The following is a 19630-nucleotide window of genomic DNA, read 5'->3' on the forward strand; positions in this document are numbered from 1 at the left end:
TAAATTAATGTTTGATATGATACACAGAGAGAAAGAAATGTGTGTAATAATATCATGGTCACTAAATTAATGTTTGTATGTGGTACACAGAGAGAAAGATATGTGTGTAATACCATGGTGACTAAATTAATGTTTAGATATGATACACAGAGAGAAAGAGATGTGTGTAATATCATGGTCACTAAATTAATGTTTGTATATGATACACAGAGAGAAAGAAATGTGTGTAATATCATGGTCACTAAATTAATGTTTAGATATGATATGTGTGTAATATCATGGTCACTAAATTAATGTTTAGATATGATACACAGAGAGAAAGAAATGTGTGTAATATCATGGTCACTAAATTAATGTTTAGATATGATACACAGAGAGAAAGAAATGTGTGTAATATCATGGTCACTAAATTAATGTTTGGATATGATACACAGAGAGAAAGAAATGTGTGTAATATCATGGTCACTAAATTAATGTTTAGATATGATACAGAGAGAGAAAGAAATGTGTGTAATATCATGGTCACTAAATTAATGTTTAGATATGATACACAGAGAGAAAGAAATGTGTGTAATATCATGGTCACTAAATTAATGTTTAGATATGATACACAGAGAGAAAGAAATGTGTGTAATATCATGGTCACTAAATTAATGTTTGTATATGATACACAGAGAGAAAGATATGTGTGTAATATCATGGTCACTAAATTAATGTTTGTATATGATACACAGAGAGAAAAAATGTGTGTAATATCATGGTCACTAAATTAATGTTTAGATATGATACACAGAGAGAAAGAAATGTGTGTAATATCATGGTCACTAAATTAATGTTTAGATATGATACACAGAGAGAAAGATATGTGTGTAATATCATGGTCACTAAATTAATGTTTAGATATGATACACAGAGAGAAAGAAATGTGTGTAATATCATGGTCACTAAATTAATGTTTAGATATGATACACAGAGAGAAAGAAATGTGTGTAATATCATGGTCACTAAATTAATGTTTAGATATGATACACAGAGAGAAAGAAATGTGTGTAATATCATGGTGACTAAATTAATGTTTAGATATGATACACAGAGAGAAAGATATGTGTGTAATATCATGGTCACTAAATTAATGTTTGTATATGATACACAGAGAGAAAGAAATGTGTGTAATATCATGGTCACTAAATTAATGTTTAGATATGATACACAGAGAGAAAGAAATGTGTGTAATATCATGGTCACTAAATTAATGTTTGTATATGATACACAGAGAGAAAGAAATGTGTGTAATATCATGGTCACTAAATTAATGTTTAGATATGATACACAGAGAGAAAGAAATGTGTGTAATATCATGGTCACTAAATTAATGTTTAGATATGATACACAGAGAGAAAGAAATGTGTGTAATATCATGGTCACTAAATTAATGTTTAGATATGATACACAGAGAGAAAGAAATGTGTGTAATATCATGGTCACTAAATTAATGTTTAGATATGATACACAGAGAGAAAGAAATGTGTGTAATATCATGGTCACTAAATTAATGTTTAGATATGATACACAGAGAGAAAAAAAATGTGTGTAATATCATGGTCACTAAATTAATGTTTAGATATGATACACAGAGAGAAAGAAATGTGTGTAATATCATGGTCACTAAATTAATGTTTAGATATGATACACAGAGAGAAAGAAATGTGTGTAATATCATGGTCACTAAATTAATGTTTAGATATGATACACAGAGAGAAAGAAATGTGTGTAATATCATGGTCACTAAATTAATGTTTGATATGATACACAGAGAGAAAGAAATGTGTGTAATATCATGGTCACTAAATTAATGTTTGATATGATACACAGAGAGAAAGAAATGTGTGTAATATCATGGTCACTAAATTAATGTTTAGATATGATACACAGAGAGAAAGAAATGTGTGTAATATCATGGTCACTAAATTAATGTTTAGATATGATACACAGAGAGAAAGAAATGTGTGTAATATCATGGTCACTAAATTAATGTTTGTATATGATACACAGAGAGAAAGAAATGTGTGTAATATCATGGTCACTAAATTAATGTTTGTATATGATACACAGAGAGAAAGATATGTGTGTAATATCATGGTCACTAAATTAATGTTTGTATATGATACACAGAGAGAAAGAAATGTGTGTAATATCATGGTCACTAAATTAATGTTTAGATATGATACACAGAGAGAAAGAAATGTGTGTAATATCATGGTCACTAAATTAATGTTTAGATATGATACACAGAGAGAAAGAAATGTGTGTAATATCATGGTCACTAAATTAATGTTTAGATATGATACACAGAGAGAAAGAAATGTGTGTAATATCATGGTCACTAAATTAATGTTTAGATATGATACACAGAGAGAAAGAAATGTGTGTAATATCATGGTCACTAAATTAATGTTTGTATATGATACACAGAGAGAAAGAAATGTGTGTAATATCATGGTCACTAAATTAATGTTTAGATATGATACACAGAGAGAAAGAAATGTGTGTAATATCATGGTCACTAAATTAATGTTTAGATATGATACACAGAGAGAAAGATATGTGTGTAATATCATGGTCACTAAATTAATGTTTAGATATGATACACAGAGAGAAAGAATATGTGTGTAATATCATGGTCACTAAATTAATGTTTAGATATGATACACAGAGAGAAAGAAATGTGTGTAATATCATGGTCACTAAATTAATGTTTAGATATGATACACAGAGAGAAAGAAATGTGTGTAATATCATGGTCACTAAATTAATGTTTAGATATGATACACAGAGAGAAAGAAATGTGTGTAATATCATGGTCACTAAATTAATGTTTAGATATGATACACAGAGAGAAAGAAATGTGTGTAATATCATGGTCACTAAATTAATGTTTAGATATGATACACAGAGAGAAAGAAATGTGTGTAATATCATGGTCACTAAATTAATGTTTAGATATGATACACAGAGAGAAAGAAATGTGTGTAATATCATGGTCACTAAATTAATGTTTAGATATGATACACAGAGAGAAAGAAATGTGTGTAATATCATGGTCACTAAATTAATGTTTAGATATGATACACAGAGAGAAAGAAATGTGTGTAATATCATGGTCACTAAATTAATGTTTGTATGTGATACACAGAGAGAAAGAAATGTGTGTAATATCATGGTCACTAAATTAATGTTTAGATATGATACACAGAGAGAAAGAAATGTGTGTAATATCATGGTCACTAAATTAATGTTTAGATATGATACACAGAGAGAAAGAAATGTGTGTAATATCATGGTCACTAAATTAATGTTTAGATATGATACACAGAGAGAAAGAAATGTGTGTAATATCATGGTCACTAAATTAATGAGATATGATACACAGAGAGAAAGAAATGTGTGTAATATCATGGTCACTAAATTAATGTTTAGATATGATACACAGAGAGAAAGAAATGTGTGTAATATCATGGTCACTAAATTAATGTTTAGATATGATACACAGAGAGAAAGAAATGTGTGTAATATCATGGTCACTAAATTAATGTTTGATATGATACACAGAGAGAAAGAAATGTGTGTAATATCATGGTCACTAAATTAATGTTTGTATATGATACAGAGAGAAAGATATGTGTGTAATATCATGGTCACTAAATTAATGTTTGATATGTAATGTGTGTATCATGGTCACTAAATTAATGTTTAGATATGATACACAGAGAGAAGAAATGTGTGTAATATCATGGTCACTAAATTAATGTTTAGATATGATACACAGAGAGAAAGAAATGTGTGTAATATCATGGTCACTAAATTAATGTTTAGATATGATACACAGAGAGAAGATATGTGTGTAATATCATGGTCACTAAATTAATGTTTAGATATGATACACAGAGAGAAAGAAATGTGTGTAATATCATGGTCACTAAATTAATGTTTGATATGATACACAGAGAGAAAGAAATGTGTGTAATATCATGGTCACTAAATTAATGTTTAGATATGATACACAGAGAGAAAAATGTGTGTAATATCATGGTCACTAAATTAATGTTTAGATATGATACACAGAGAGTCACTAAAAAGAAATGTGTGTAATATCATGGTCACTAAATTAATGTTTAGATATGATACACAGAGAGAAAGAAATGTGTGTAATATCATGGTCACTAAATTAATGTTTGTATATGATACACAGAGAGAAAGAAATGTGTGTAATATCATGGTCACTAAATTAATGTTTAGATATGATACACAGAGAGAAAGAAATGTGTGTAATATCATGGTCACTAAATTAATGTTTGTATGTGGTACACAGAGAGAAAGAAATGTGTGTAATATCATGGTCACTAAATTAATGTTTAGATATGATACACAGAGAGAAAGAAATGTGTGTAATATCATGGTCACTAAATTAATGTTTAGATATGATACACAGAGAGAAAGAAATGTGTGTAATATCATGGTCACTAAATTAATGTTTGATATGATACACAGAGAGAAAGAAATGTGTGTAATATCATGGTCACTAAATTAATGTTTGATATGATACACAGAGAGAAAGAAATGTGTGTAATATCATGGTCACTAAATTAATGTTTAGATATGATACACAGAGAGAAAGAAATGTGTGTAATATCATGGTCACTAAATTAATGTTTGTATATGATACACAGAGAGAAAGATATGTGTGTAATATCATGGTCACTAAATTAATGTTTAGATATGATACACAGAGAGAAAGAAATGTGTGTAATATCATGGTCACTAAATTAATGTTTAGATATGATACACAGAGAGAAAGAAATGTGTGTAATATCATGGTCACTAAATTAATGTTTAGATATGATACACAGAGAGAAAGAAATGTGTGTAATATCATGGTCACTAAATTAATGTTTGTATATGATACACAGAGAGAAAGAAATGTGTGTAATATCATGGTCACTAAATTAATGTTTGTATATGATACACAGAGAGAAAGAAATGTGTGTAATATCATGGTCACTAAATTAATGTTTGATATGATACACAGAGAAAAAGAAATGTGTGTAATATCATGGTCACTAAATTAATGTTTGATATGATACACAGAGAGAAAGAAATGTGTGTAATATCATGGTCACTAAATTAATGTTTGTATATGATACACAGAGAGAAAGAAATGTGTGTAATATCATGGTCACTAAATTAATGTTTAGATATGATACACAGAGAGAAAGAAATGTGTGTAATATCATGGTCACTAAATTAATGTTTAGATATGATACACAGAGAGAAAGAAATGTGTGTAATATCATGGTCACTAAATTAATGTTTAGATATGATACACAGAGAGAAAGAAATGTGTGTAATATCATGGTCACTAAATTAATGTTTGTATGTGGTACACAGAGAGAAAGATATGTGTGTAATATCATGGTCACTAAATTAATGTTTGATATGATACACAGAGAGAAAGAAATGTGTGTAATATCATGGTCACTAAATTAATGTTTAGATATGATACACAGAGAGAAAGAAATGTGTGTAATATCATGGTCACTAAATTAATGTTTAGATATGATACACAGAGAGAAAGAAATGTGTGTAATATCATGGTCACTAAATTAATGTTTAGATATGATACACAGAGAGAAAGAAATGTGTGTAATATCATGGTCACTAAATTAATGTTTAGATATGATACACAGAGAGAAAGATATGTGTAATATCATGGTCACTAAATTAATGTTTAGATATGATACACAGAGAGAAAGAAATGTGTGTAATATCATGGTCACTAAATTAATGTTTAGATATGATACACAGAGAGAAAGATATGTGTGTAATATCATGGTCACTAAATTAATGTTTAGATATGATACACAGAGAGAAAAAATGTGTGTAATATCATGGTGACTAAATTAATGTTTAGATACGATACACGGAGAGAAAGAAATGTGTGTAATATCATGGTCACTAAATTAATGTTTGTATATGATACACAGAGAGAAAGAAATGTGTGTAATATCATGGTCACTAAATTAATGTTTAGATATGATACACAGAGAGAAAGAAATGTGTGTAATATCATGGTCACTAAATTAATGTTTGATATGATACACAGAGAGAAAGAAATGTGTGTAATATTATGGTGACCAAATTAATGTTTAGATATGATACACAGAGAGAAAGATATGTGTGTAATATCATGGTCACTAAATTAATGTTTAGATATGATACACAGAGAGAAAGAAATGTGTGTAATATCATGGTCACTAAATTAATGTTTGTATGTGGTACACAGAGAGAAAGAAATGTGTGTAATATCATGGTCACTAAATTAATGTTTAGATATGATACACAGAGAGAAAGAAATGTGTGTAATATCATGGTCACTAAATTAATGTTTAGATATGATACACAGAGAGAAAGAAATGTGTGTAATATCATGGTCACTAAATTAATGTTTGTATGTGGTACACAGAGAGAAAGAAATGTGTGTAATATCATGGTCACTAAATTAATGTTTGATATGATACACAGAGAGAAAGAAATGTCTGTAATATCATGGTCACTAAATTAATGTTTAGATATGATACACAGAGAGAAAGAAATGTGTGTAATATCATGGTCACTAAATTAATGTTTAGATATGATACACAGAGAGAAAGAAATGTGTGTAATATCATGGTCACTAAATTAATGTTTAGATATGATACACAGAGAGAAGGATATGTGTGTAATATCATGGTCACTAAATTAATGTTTAGATATGATACACAGAGAGAAAGAAATGTGTGTAATATCATGGTCACTAAATTAATGTTTAGATATGATACACAGAGAGAAAGATGTGTGTGTATTATCATAGTCACTAAATTAATGTTTAGATATGATACACAGAGAGAAAAATGTGTGTATTATCATAGTCACTAAATTAATGTTTAGATATGATACACAGAGAGAAAAATGTGTGTGTATTATCATAGTCACTAAATTAATGTTTGTATATGATACACAGAGAGAAAGAAATGTGTGTAATATCATGGTCACTAAATTAATGTTTGTATATGATACACAGAGAGAAAGAAATGTGTGTAATATCATGGTCACTAAATTAATGTTTGATATGATATGATACACAGAGAGAAAAAAATATGTGTGTAATATCATGGTCACTAAATTAATGTTTAGATATGATACACAGAGAGAAAGAAATGTGTGTAATATCATGGTCACTAAATTAATGTTTGATATGATACACAGAGAGAAAGATATGTGTGTAATATCATGGTCACTAAATTAATGTTTAGATATGATACACAGAGAGTCACTAAAAAGAAATGTGTGTAATATCATGGTCACTAAATTAATGTTTGTATATGATACACAGAGAGAAAGAAATGTGTGTAATATCATGGTCACTAAATTAATGTTTAGATATGATACACAGAGAGAAAGAAATGTGTGTAATATCATGGTCACTAAATTAATGTTTGTATGTGATACACAGAGAGAAAGAAATGTGTGTAATATCATGGTCACTAAATTAATGTTTAGATATGATACACAGAGAGAAAGAAATGTGTGTAATATCATGGTCACTAAATTAATGTTTAGATATGATACACAGAGAGAAAGATATGTGTGTAATATCATGGTCACTAAATTAATGTTTAGATATGATACACAGAGAGAAAGAAATGTGTGTAATATCATGGTCACTAAATTAATGTTTAGATATGATACACAGAGAGAAAGAAATGTGTGTAATATCATGGTCACTAAATTAATGTTTGTATATGATACACAGAGAGAAAGATATGTGTGTAATATCATGGTCACTAAATTAATGTTTTGTATATGATACACAGAGAGAAAGAAATGTGTGTAATATCATGGTCACTAAATTAATGTTTAGATATGATACACAGAGAGAAAGAAATGTGTGTAATATCATGGTCACTAAATTAATGTTTAGATATGATACACAGAGAGAAAGAAATGTGTGTAATATCATGGTCACTAAATTAATGTTTAGATATGATACACAGAGAGAAAGAAATGTGTGTAATATCATGGTCACTAAATTAATGTTTAGATATGATACACAGAGAGAAAGAAATGTGTGTAATATCATGGTCACTAAATTAATGTTTGAGAAAGATATGTAATACACAGAGAGAAAGAAATGTGTGTAATATCATGGTCACTAAATTAATGTTTAGATATGATACACAGAGAGAAAGAAATGTGTGTAATATCATGGTCACTAAATTAATGTTTAGATATGATACACAGAGAGAAAGAAATGTGTGTAATATCATGGTCACTAAATTAATGTTTGATATGATACACAGAGAGAAAGAAATGTGTGTAATATCATGGTCACTAAATTAATGTTTAGATATGATACACAGAGAGAAAGAAATGTGTGTAATATCATGGTCACTAAATTAATGTTTAGATATGATACACAGAGAGAAAGAAATGTGTGTAATATCATGGTCACTAAATTAATGTTTAGATATGATACACAGAGAGAAAGAAATGTGTGTAATATCATGGTCACTAAATTAATGTTTAGATATGATACACAGAGAGAAAGATATGTGTGTAATATCATGGTCACTAAATTAATGTTTAGATATGATACACAGAGAGAGAAAGAAATGTGTGTAATATCATGGTCACTAAATTAATGTTTGTATATGATACACAGAGAGAAAGATATGTGTGTAATATCATGGTCACTAAATTAATGTTTGGTCACTAAATTAATGATATGATACACAGAGAGAAAGAATATGTGTGTAATATCATGGTCACTAAATTAATGTTTAGATATGATACACAGAGAGAAAGAAATGTGTGTAATATCATGGTCACTAAATTAATGTTTGTATATGATACACAGAGAGAAAGAAATGTGTGTAATATCATGGTCACTAAATTAATGTTTAGATATGATACACAGAGAGAAAGAAGATGTGTGTAATATCATGGTCACTAAATTAATGTTTAGATATGATACACAGAGAGAAAGAAATGTGTGTAATATCATGGTCACTAAATTAATGTTTGATATGATACACAGAGAGAAAGAAATGTGTGTAATATCATGGTCACTAAATTAATGTTTGATATGATACACAGAGAGAAAGAAATGTGTGTAATATCATGGTCACTAAATTAATGTTTAGATATGATACACAGAGAAAGAAAAATGTGTGTAATATCATGGTCACTAAATTAATGTTTAGATATGATACACAGAGAGAAAGAAATGTGTGTAATATCATGGTCACTAAATTAATGTTTAGATATGATACACAGAGAGAAAAGATATGTGTGTAATATCATGGTCACTAAATTAATGTTTGTATATGATACACAGAGAGAAAGAAATGTGTGTAATATCATGGTCACTAAATTAATGTTTGTATATGATACACAGAGAGAAAGAAATGTGTGTAATATCATGGTCACTAAATTAATGTTTTGATATGATACACAGAGAGAAAGAAATGTGTGTAATATCATGGTCACTAAATTAATGTTTGTACATGGTACACAGAGAGAGAAAGATGTGTGTGTAATATCATGGTCACTAAATTAATGTTTAGATATGATACACAGAGAGAAAGAAATGTGTGTAATATCATGGTCACTAAATTAATGTTTAGATATGATACACAGAGAGAAAGAAATGTGTGTAATATCATGGTCACTAAATTAATGTTTATATATGATACACAGAGAGAAAGAAATGTGTGTAATATCATGGTCACTAAATTAATGTTTAGATATGATACACAGAGAGAAAGATGTGTGTGTATTATCATGGTCACTAAATTAATGTTTAGATATGATACACAGAGAGAAAGAAATGTGTGTAATATCATGGTCACTAAATTAATGTTTAGATATGATACACAGAGAGAAAGAAATGTGTGTAATATCATGGTCACTAAATTAATGTTTAGATATGATACACAGAGAGAAAGAAATGTGTGTAATATCATGGTCACTAAATTAATGTTTAGATATGATACACAGAGAGAAAGAAATGTGTGTAATATCATGGTCACTAAATTAATGTTTAGATATGATACACAGAGAGAAAGAAATGTGTGTAATATCATGGTCACTAAATTAATGTTTGTATATGATACACAGAGAGAAAGAAATGTGTGTAATATCATGGTCACTAAATTAATGTTTAGATATGATACACAGAGAGAAAGAAATGTGTGTAATATCATGGTCACTAAATTAATGTTTGTATATGATACACAGAGAGAAAGATATGTGTGTAATATCATGGTCACTAAATTAATGTTTAGATATGATACACAGAGAGAAAGAAATGTGTGTAATATCATGGTCACTAAATTAATGTTTAGATATGATACACAGAGAGAAAGAAATGTGTGTAATATCATGGTCACTAAATTAATGTTTGTATATGATACACAGAGAGAAAGAAATGTGTGTAATATCATGGTCACTAAATTAATGTTTGTATATGATACACAGAGAGAAAGAAATGTGTGTAATATCATGGTCACTAAATTAATGTTTAGATATGATACACAGAGAGAAAGAAATGTGTGTAATATCATGGTCACTAAATTAATGTTTAGATATGATACATAGAGAGAAATAAATGTGTGTAATATCATGGTCACTAAATTCATGTTTGTACGTGGTACACAGAGAAAAAGATATATGTGGAATATCATGGTCACTAAATTAATGTTTGTATATGATACACAGAGAGAAAGAAATGTGTGTAATATCATGGTCACTAAATTAATGTTTAGATATGATACACAGAGAGAAAGAAATGTGTGTAATATCATGGTCACTAAATTAATGTTTGATATGATACACAGAGAGAAAGAAATGTGTGTAATATCATGGTCACTAAATTAATGTTTGATATGATACACAGAGAGAAAGAAATGTGTGTAATATCATGGTCACTAAATTAATGTTTAGATATGATACACAGAGAGAAAGAAATGTGTGTAATATCATGGTCACTAAATTAATGTTTAGATATGATACACAGAGAGAAAGATATGTGTGTAATATCATGGTCACTAAATTAATGTTTAGATATGATACACAGAGAGAAAGAAATGTGTGTAATATCATGGTCACTAAATTAATGTTTAGATATGATACACAGAGAGAAAGAAATGTGTGTAATATCATGGTCACTAAATTAATGTTTAGATATGATACACAGAGAGAGAGAAAGTCACTAAATTAATGTTTGTGTACACAGAGAGAAAGATATAATATCATGGTCACTAAATTAATGTTTAGATATGATACACAGAGAGAAAGAAATGTGTGTAATATCATGGTCACTAAATTAATGTTTAGATATGATACACAGAGAGAAAGAAATGTGTGTAATATCATGGTCACTAAATTAATGTTTGGTATGATACACAGAGAGAAAGAAATGTGTGTAATATCATGGTCACTAAATTAATGTTTAGATATGATACACAGAGAGAAAGAAATGTGTGTAATATCATGGTCACTAAATTAATGTTTAGATATGATACACAGAGAGAAAGAAATGTGTGTAATATCATGGTCACTAAATTAATGTTTGATATGATACACAGAGAGAAAGATATGTGTGTAATATCATGGTCACTAAATTAATGTTTAGATATGATACACAGAGAGAAAGAAATGTGTGTAATATCATGGTCACTAAATTAATGTTTAGATATGATACACAGAGAGAAAGAAATGTGTGTAATATCATGGTCACTAAATTAATGTTTGGATATGATACACAGAGAGAAAGAAATGTGTGTAATATCATGGTCACTAAATTAATGTTTAGATATGATACACAGAGAGAAAGATATGTGTGTAATATCATGGTCACTAAATTAATGTTTAGATATGATACACAGAGAGAAAGAAATGTGTGTAATATCATGGTGACTAAATTAATGTTTAGATATGATACACAGAGAGAAAGAAATGTGTGTAATATCATGGTCACTAAATTAATGTTTGGTATGATACACAGAGAGAAAGAAATGTCTGTAATATCATGGTCACTAAATTAATGTTTAGATATGATACACAGAGAGAAAGAAATGTGTGTAATATCATGGTCACTAAATTAATGTTTAGATATGATACACAGAGAGAAAGAAATGTGTGTAATATCATGGTCACTAAATTAATGTTTAGATATGATACACAGAGAGAAAGAAATGTGTGTAATATCATGGTCACTAAATTAATGTTTGTTTATATGATACACAGAGAGAAAGAAATGTGTGTAATATCATGGTCACTAAATTAATGTTTAGATATGATACACAGAGAGAAAGAAATGTGTGTAATATCATGGTCACTAAATTAATGTTTGTATGTGGTACACAGAGAGAAAGAAATGTGTGTAATATCATGGTGACTAAATTAATGTTTAGATATGATACACAGAGAGAAAGAAATGTGTGTAATATCATGGTCACTAAATTAATGTTTAGATATGATACACAGAGAGAAAGAAATGTGTGTAATATCATGGTCACTAAATTAATGTTTAGATATGATACACAGAGAGAAAAAGAAATGTGTGTAATATCATGGTCACTAAATTAATGTTTAGATATGATACACAGAGAGAAAGAAATGTGTGTAATATCATGGTCACTAAATTAATGTTTAGATATGATACACAGAGAGAAAGAAATGTGTGTAATATCATGGTCACTAAATTAATGTTTAGATATGATACACAGAGAGAAAGAAATGTGTGTAATATCATGGTCACTAAATTAATGTTTGTATATGATACACAGAGAGAAAGATATGTGTGTAATATCATGGTCACTAAATTAATGTTTAGATATGATACACAGAGAGAAAGAAATGTGTGTAATATCATGGTCACTAAATTAATGTTTAGATATGATACACAGAGAGAAAGATGTGTGTAATATCATGGTCACTAAATTAATGTTTAGATATGATACACAGAGAGAAAGAAATGTGTGTAATATCATGGTCACTAAATTAATGTTTAGATATGATACACAGAGAGAAAGAAATGTGTGTAATATCATGGTCACTAAATTAATGTTTGATATGATACACAGAGAGAAAGAAATGTGTGTAATATCATGGTCACTAAATTAATGTTTAGATATGATACACAGAGAGAAAGATATGTGTGTAATATCATGGTCACTAAATTAATGTTTAGATATGATACACAGAGAGAAAGAAATGTGTGTAATATCATGGTCACTAAATTAATGTTTAGATATGATACACAGAGAGAAAGAAATGTGTGTAATATCATGGTCACTAAATTAATGTTTGATATGATACACAGAGAGAAAGAAATGTGTGTAATATCATGGTCACTAAATTAATGTTTAGTATATGATACACAGAGAGAAAGATATGTGTGTAATATCATGGTCACTAAATTAATGTTTGGTATGATACACAGAGAGAAAGAAATGTGTGTAATATCATGGTCACTAAATTAATGTTTAGATATGATACACAGAGAGAAAGAAATGTGTGTAATATCATGGTCACTAAATTAATGTTTGTATGTGGTACACAGAGAGAAAGATATGTGTGTAATATCATGGTCACTAAATTAATGTTTAGATATGATACACAGAGAGAAAGAAATGTGTGTAATATCATGGTCACTAAATTAATGTTTAGATATGATACACAGAGAGAAAGAAATGTGTGTAATATCATGGTCACTAAATTAATGTTTGTATATGATACACAGAGAGAAAGAAATGTGTGTAATATCATGGTCACTAAATTAATGTTTGATATGATACACAGAGAGAAAGAAATGTGTGTAATATCATGGTCACTAAATTAATGTTTAGATATGATACACAGAGAGAAAGATATGTGTGTAATATCATGGTCACTAAATTAATGTTTAGATATGATACACAGAGAGAAAGAAATGTGTGTAATATCATGGTCACTAAATTAATGTTTAGATATGATACACAGAGAGAAAGAAATGTGTGTAATATCATGGTCACTAAATTAATGTTTGATATGATACACAGAGAGAAAGAAATGTGTGTAATATCATGGTCACTAAATTAATGTTTAGATGTGATACACAGAGAGAAAGAAATGTGTGTAATATCATGGTCACTAAATTAATGTTTAGATATGATACACAGAGAGAAAGAAATGTGTGTAATATCATGGTCACTAAATTAATGTTTAGATATGATACACACAGAGAAAGAAATGTGTGTAATATCATGGTCACTAAATTAATGTTTGTATATGATACACAGAGAGAAAGAAATGTGTGTAATATCATGGTCACTAAATTAATGTTTGTATATGATACACAGAGAGAAAGAAATGTGTGTAATATCATGGTCACTAAATTAATGTTTAGATATGATACACAGAGAGAAAGAAATGTGTGTAATATCATGGTCACTAAATTAATGTTTAGATATGATACACAGAGAGAAAGAAATGTGTGTAATATCATGGTCACTAAATTAATGTTTAGATATGATACACAGAGAGAAAGAAATGTGTGTAATATCATGGTCACTAAATTAATGTTTAGATATGATACACAGAGAGAAAGAAATGTGTGTAATATCATGGTCACTAAATTAATGTTTAGATATGATACACAGAGAGAAAGAAATGTGTGTAATATCATGGTCACTAAATTAATGTTTGATATGATACACAGAGAGAAAGAAATGTGTGTAATATCATGGTCACTAAATTAATGTTTGTATATGATACACAGAGAGAAAGATATGTGTGTAATATCATGGTCACTAAATTAATGTTTAGATATGATACACAGAGAGAAAGAAATGTGTGTAATATCATGGTCACTAAATTAATGTTTAGATATGATACACAGAGAGAAAGATATGTGTGTAATATCATGGTCACTAAATTAATGTTTAGATATGATACACAGAGAGAAAGAAATGTGTGTAATATCATGGTCACTAAATTAATGTTTAGATATGATACACAGAGAGAAAGAAATGTGTGTAATATCATGGTCACTAAATTAATGTTTGTATATGATACACAGAGAGAAAGAAATGTGTGTAATATCATGGTCACTAAATTAATGTTTGTATGTGGTACACAGAGAGAAAGATATGTGTGTAATATCATGGTCACTAAATTAATGTTTGAGATATGATACACAGAGAGAAAGAAATGTGTGTAATATCATGGTCACTAAATTAATGTTTAGATATGATACACAGAGAGAAAGAAATGTGTGTAATATCATGGTCACTAAATTAATGTTTGTATATGATACACAGAGAGAAAGAAATGTGTGTAATATCATGGTCACTAAATTAATGTTTGTATATGGTACACAGAGAGAAAGAAATGTGTGTAATACCATGGTGACTAAATTAATGTTTAGATATGATACACAGAGAGAAAGAAATGTGTGTAATATCATGGTCACTAAATTAATGTTTAGATATGATACACAGAGAGAAAGAAATGTGTGTAATATCATGGTCACTAAATTAATGTTTAGATATGATACACAGAGAGAAAGAAATGTGTGTAATATCATGGTCACTAAATTAATGTTTAGATATGATACACAGAGAGAAAAGAAATGTGTGTAATATCATGGTCACTAAATTAATGTTTGATATGATACACAGAGAGAAAGAAATGTGTGTAATATCATGGTCACTAAATTAATGTTTGTATATGATACACAGAGAGAAAGAAATGTGTGTAATATCATGGTCACTAAATTAATGTTTAGATATGATACACAGAGAGAAAGAAATGTGTGTAATATCATGGTCACTAAATTAATGTTTGATATGATACACAGAGAGAAAGAAATGTGTGTAATATCATGGTCACTAAATTAATGTTTTGATATGATACACAGAGAGAAAGAAATGTGTGTAATATCATGGTCACTAAATTAATGTTTAGATATGATACACAGAGAGAAAGAAATGTGTGTAATATCATGGTCACTAAATTAATGTTTGTATATGATACACAGAGAGAAAGATATGTGTGTAATATCATGGTCACTAAATTAATGTTTAGATATGATACACAGAGAGAAAGAAATGTGTGTAATATCATGGTCACTAAATTAATGTTTAGATATGATACACAGAGAGAAAGAAATGTGTGTAATATCATGGTCACTAAATTAATGTTTAGATATGATACACAGAGAGAAAGAAATGTGTGTAATATCATGGTCACTAAATTAATGTTTAGATATGATACACAGAGAGAAAGATATGTGTGTAATATCATGGTCACTAAATTAATGTTTGTATATGATACACAGAGAGAAAGAAATGTGTGTAATATCATGGTCACTAAATTAATGTTTGTATATGATACACAGAGAGAAAAGATATGTGTGTAATATCATGGTCACTAAATTAATGTTTGATATGATACACAGAGAGAAAGAAATGTGTGTAATATCATGGTCACTAAATTAATGTTTAGATATGATACACAGAGAGAAAGAAATGTGTGTAATATCATGGTCACTAAATTAATGTTTGTATATGATACACAGAGAGAAAGAAATGTGTGTAATATCATGGTCACTAAATTAATGTTTAGATATGATACACAGAGAGAAAGAAATGTGTGTAATATCATGGTCACTAAATTAATGTTTAGATATGATACACAGAGAGAAAGAAATGTGTGTAATATCATGGTCACTAAATTAATGTTTGTATATGATACACAGAGAGAAAGAAATGTGTGTAATATCATGGTCACTAAATTAATGTTTAGATATGATACACAGAGAGAAAGAAATGTGTGTAATATCATGGTCACTAAATTAATGTTTAGATATGATACACAGAGAGAAAGATATGTGTGTAATATCATGGTCACTAAATTAATGTTTAGATATGATACACAGAGAGAAAGAAATGTGTGTAATATCATGGTCACTAAATTAATGTTTGATATGATACACAGAGAGAAAGAAATGTGTGTAATATCATGGTCACTAAATTAATGTTTAGATATGATACACAGAGAGAAAGAAATGTGTGTAATATCATGGTCACTAAATTAATGTTTAGATATGATACACAGAGAGAAAGAAATGTGTGTAATATCATGGTCACTAAATTAATGTTTGATATGATACACAGAGAGAAAGAAATGTGTAATATCATGGTCACTAAATTAATGTTTTATGTATGATACACAGAGAGAAAGAGAATGTGTGTAATATCATGGTCACTAAATTAATGTTTAGATATGATACACAGAGAGAAAGAAATGTGTGTAATATCATGGTCACTAAATTAATGTTTAGATATGATACACAGAGAGAAAGAAATGTGTGTAATATCATGGTCACTAAATTAATGTTTAGATATGATACACAGAGAGAAAGATATGTGTGTAATATCATGGTCACTAAATTAATGTTTAGATATGATACACAGAGAGAAAGAAATGTGTGTAATATCATGGTCACTAAATTAATGTTTAGATATGATACACAGATGTGTGTAATATCATGGTCACTAAATTAATGTTTGTATGTGATACACAGAGAAAGAAATATGTGTAATATCATGGTCACTAAATTAATGTTTAGATATGATACACAGAGAGAAAGATATGTGTGTAATATCATGGTCACTAAATTAATGTTTGTATATGATACACAGAGAGAAAGATATGTGTGTAATATCATGGTCACTAAATTAATGTTTGTATATGATACACAGAGAGAAAGAAATATGTGTGTAATATCATGGTCACTAAATTAATGTTTGTATATGATACACAGAGAGAAAGAAATGTGTGTAATATCATGGTCACTAAATTAATGTTTGATATGATACACAGAGAGAAAGAAATGTGTGTAATATCATGGTCACTAAATTAATGTTTGTATATGATACACAGAGAGAAAGATATGTGTGTAATATCATGGTCACTAAATTAATGTTTAGATATGATACACAGAGAGAAAGAAATGTGTGTAATATCATGGTCACTAAATTAATGTTTAGATATGATACACAGAGAGAAAGAAATGTGTGTAATATCATGGTCACTAAATTAATGTTTGTATATGATACACAGAGAGAAAGATATGTGTGTAATATCATGGTCACTAAATTAATGTTTGGATATGATACACAGAGAGAAAGAAATGTGTGTAATATCATGGTCACTAAATTAATGTTTAGATATGATACACAGAGAGAAAGATGTGTGTGTAATATCATGGTCACTAAATTAATGTTTAGATATGATACACAGAGAGAAAGAAATGTGTGTAATATCATGGTCACTAAATTAATGTTTAGATATGATACACAGAGAGAAAGATATGTGTGTAATATCATGGTCACTAAATTAATGTTTAGATATGATACACAGAGAGAAAGAAATGTGTGTAATATCATGGTCACTAAATTAATGTTTAGATATGATACACAGAGAGAAAGAAATGTGTGTAATATCATGGTCACTAAATTAATGTTTAGATATGATACACAGAGAGAAAGAAATGTGTGTAATATCATGGTCACTAAATTAATGTTTAGATATGATACACAGAGAGAAAAGAAATGTGTGTAATATCATGGTCACTAAATTAATGTTTGTATATGATACACAGAGAGAAAGAAGATGTGTGTAATATCATGGTCACTAAATTAATGTTTGTATATGATACACAGAGAGAAAGAAATGTGTGTAATATCATGGTCACTAAATTAATGTTTAGATATGATACACAGAGAGAAGAAATGTGTGTAATATCATGGTCACTAAATTAATGTTTGTATGATACACAGATGAAAGAAATGTGTGTAGTATCATGGTGACTAAATTAATGTTTAGATATGATACACAGAGAGAAGGATATGTGTGTAATATCATGGTCACTAAATTAATGTTTAGATATGATACACAGAGAGAAAGAAATGTGTGTAATATCATGGTCACTAAATTAATGTTTAGATATGATACACAGAGAGAAAGATATGTGTGTAATATCATGGTCACTAAATTAATGTTTGTATATGATACACAGAGAGAAAGAAATGTGTGTAATATCATGGTCACTAAATTAATGTTTGTATATGGTACACAGAGAGAAAGATATGTGTGTAATATCATGGTCACTAAATTAATGTTTAGATATGATACACAGAGAGAAAGAAATGTGTGTAATATCATGGTCACTAAATTAATGTTTGTATGTGGTACACAGAGAGAAAGAAATGTGTGTAATATCATGGTCACTAAATTAATGTTTAGATATGATACACAGAGAGAAAGAAATGTGTGTAATATCATGGTCACTAAATTAATGTTTAGATATGATACACAGAGAGAAAGATATGTGTGTAATATCATGGTCACTAAATTAATGTTTGATATGATACACAGAGAGAAAGAAATGTGTGTAATATCATGGTCACTAAATTAATGTTTGTATATGATACACAGAGAGAAAGAAATGTGTGTAATATCATGGTCACTAAATTAATGTTTG

This window comes from Tachypleus tridentatus, chromosome 10 (genome assembly GCF_004210375.1).
Source record: "Tachypleus tridentatus isolate NWPU-2018 chromosome 10, ASM421037v1, whole genome shotgun sequence".
Taxonomy (NCBI): domain Eukaryota; kingdom Metazoa; phylum Arthropoda; class Merostomata; order Xiphosura; family Limulidae; genus Tachypleus; species Tachypleus tridentatus.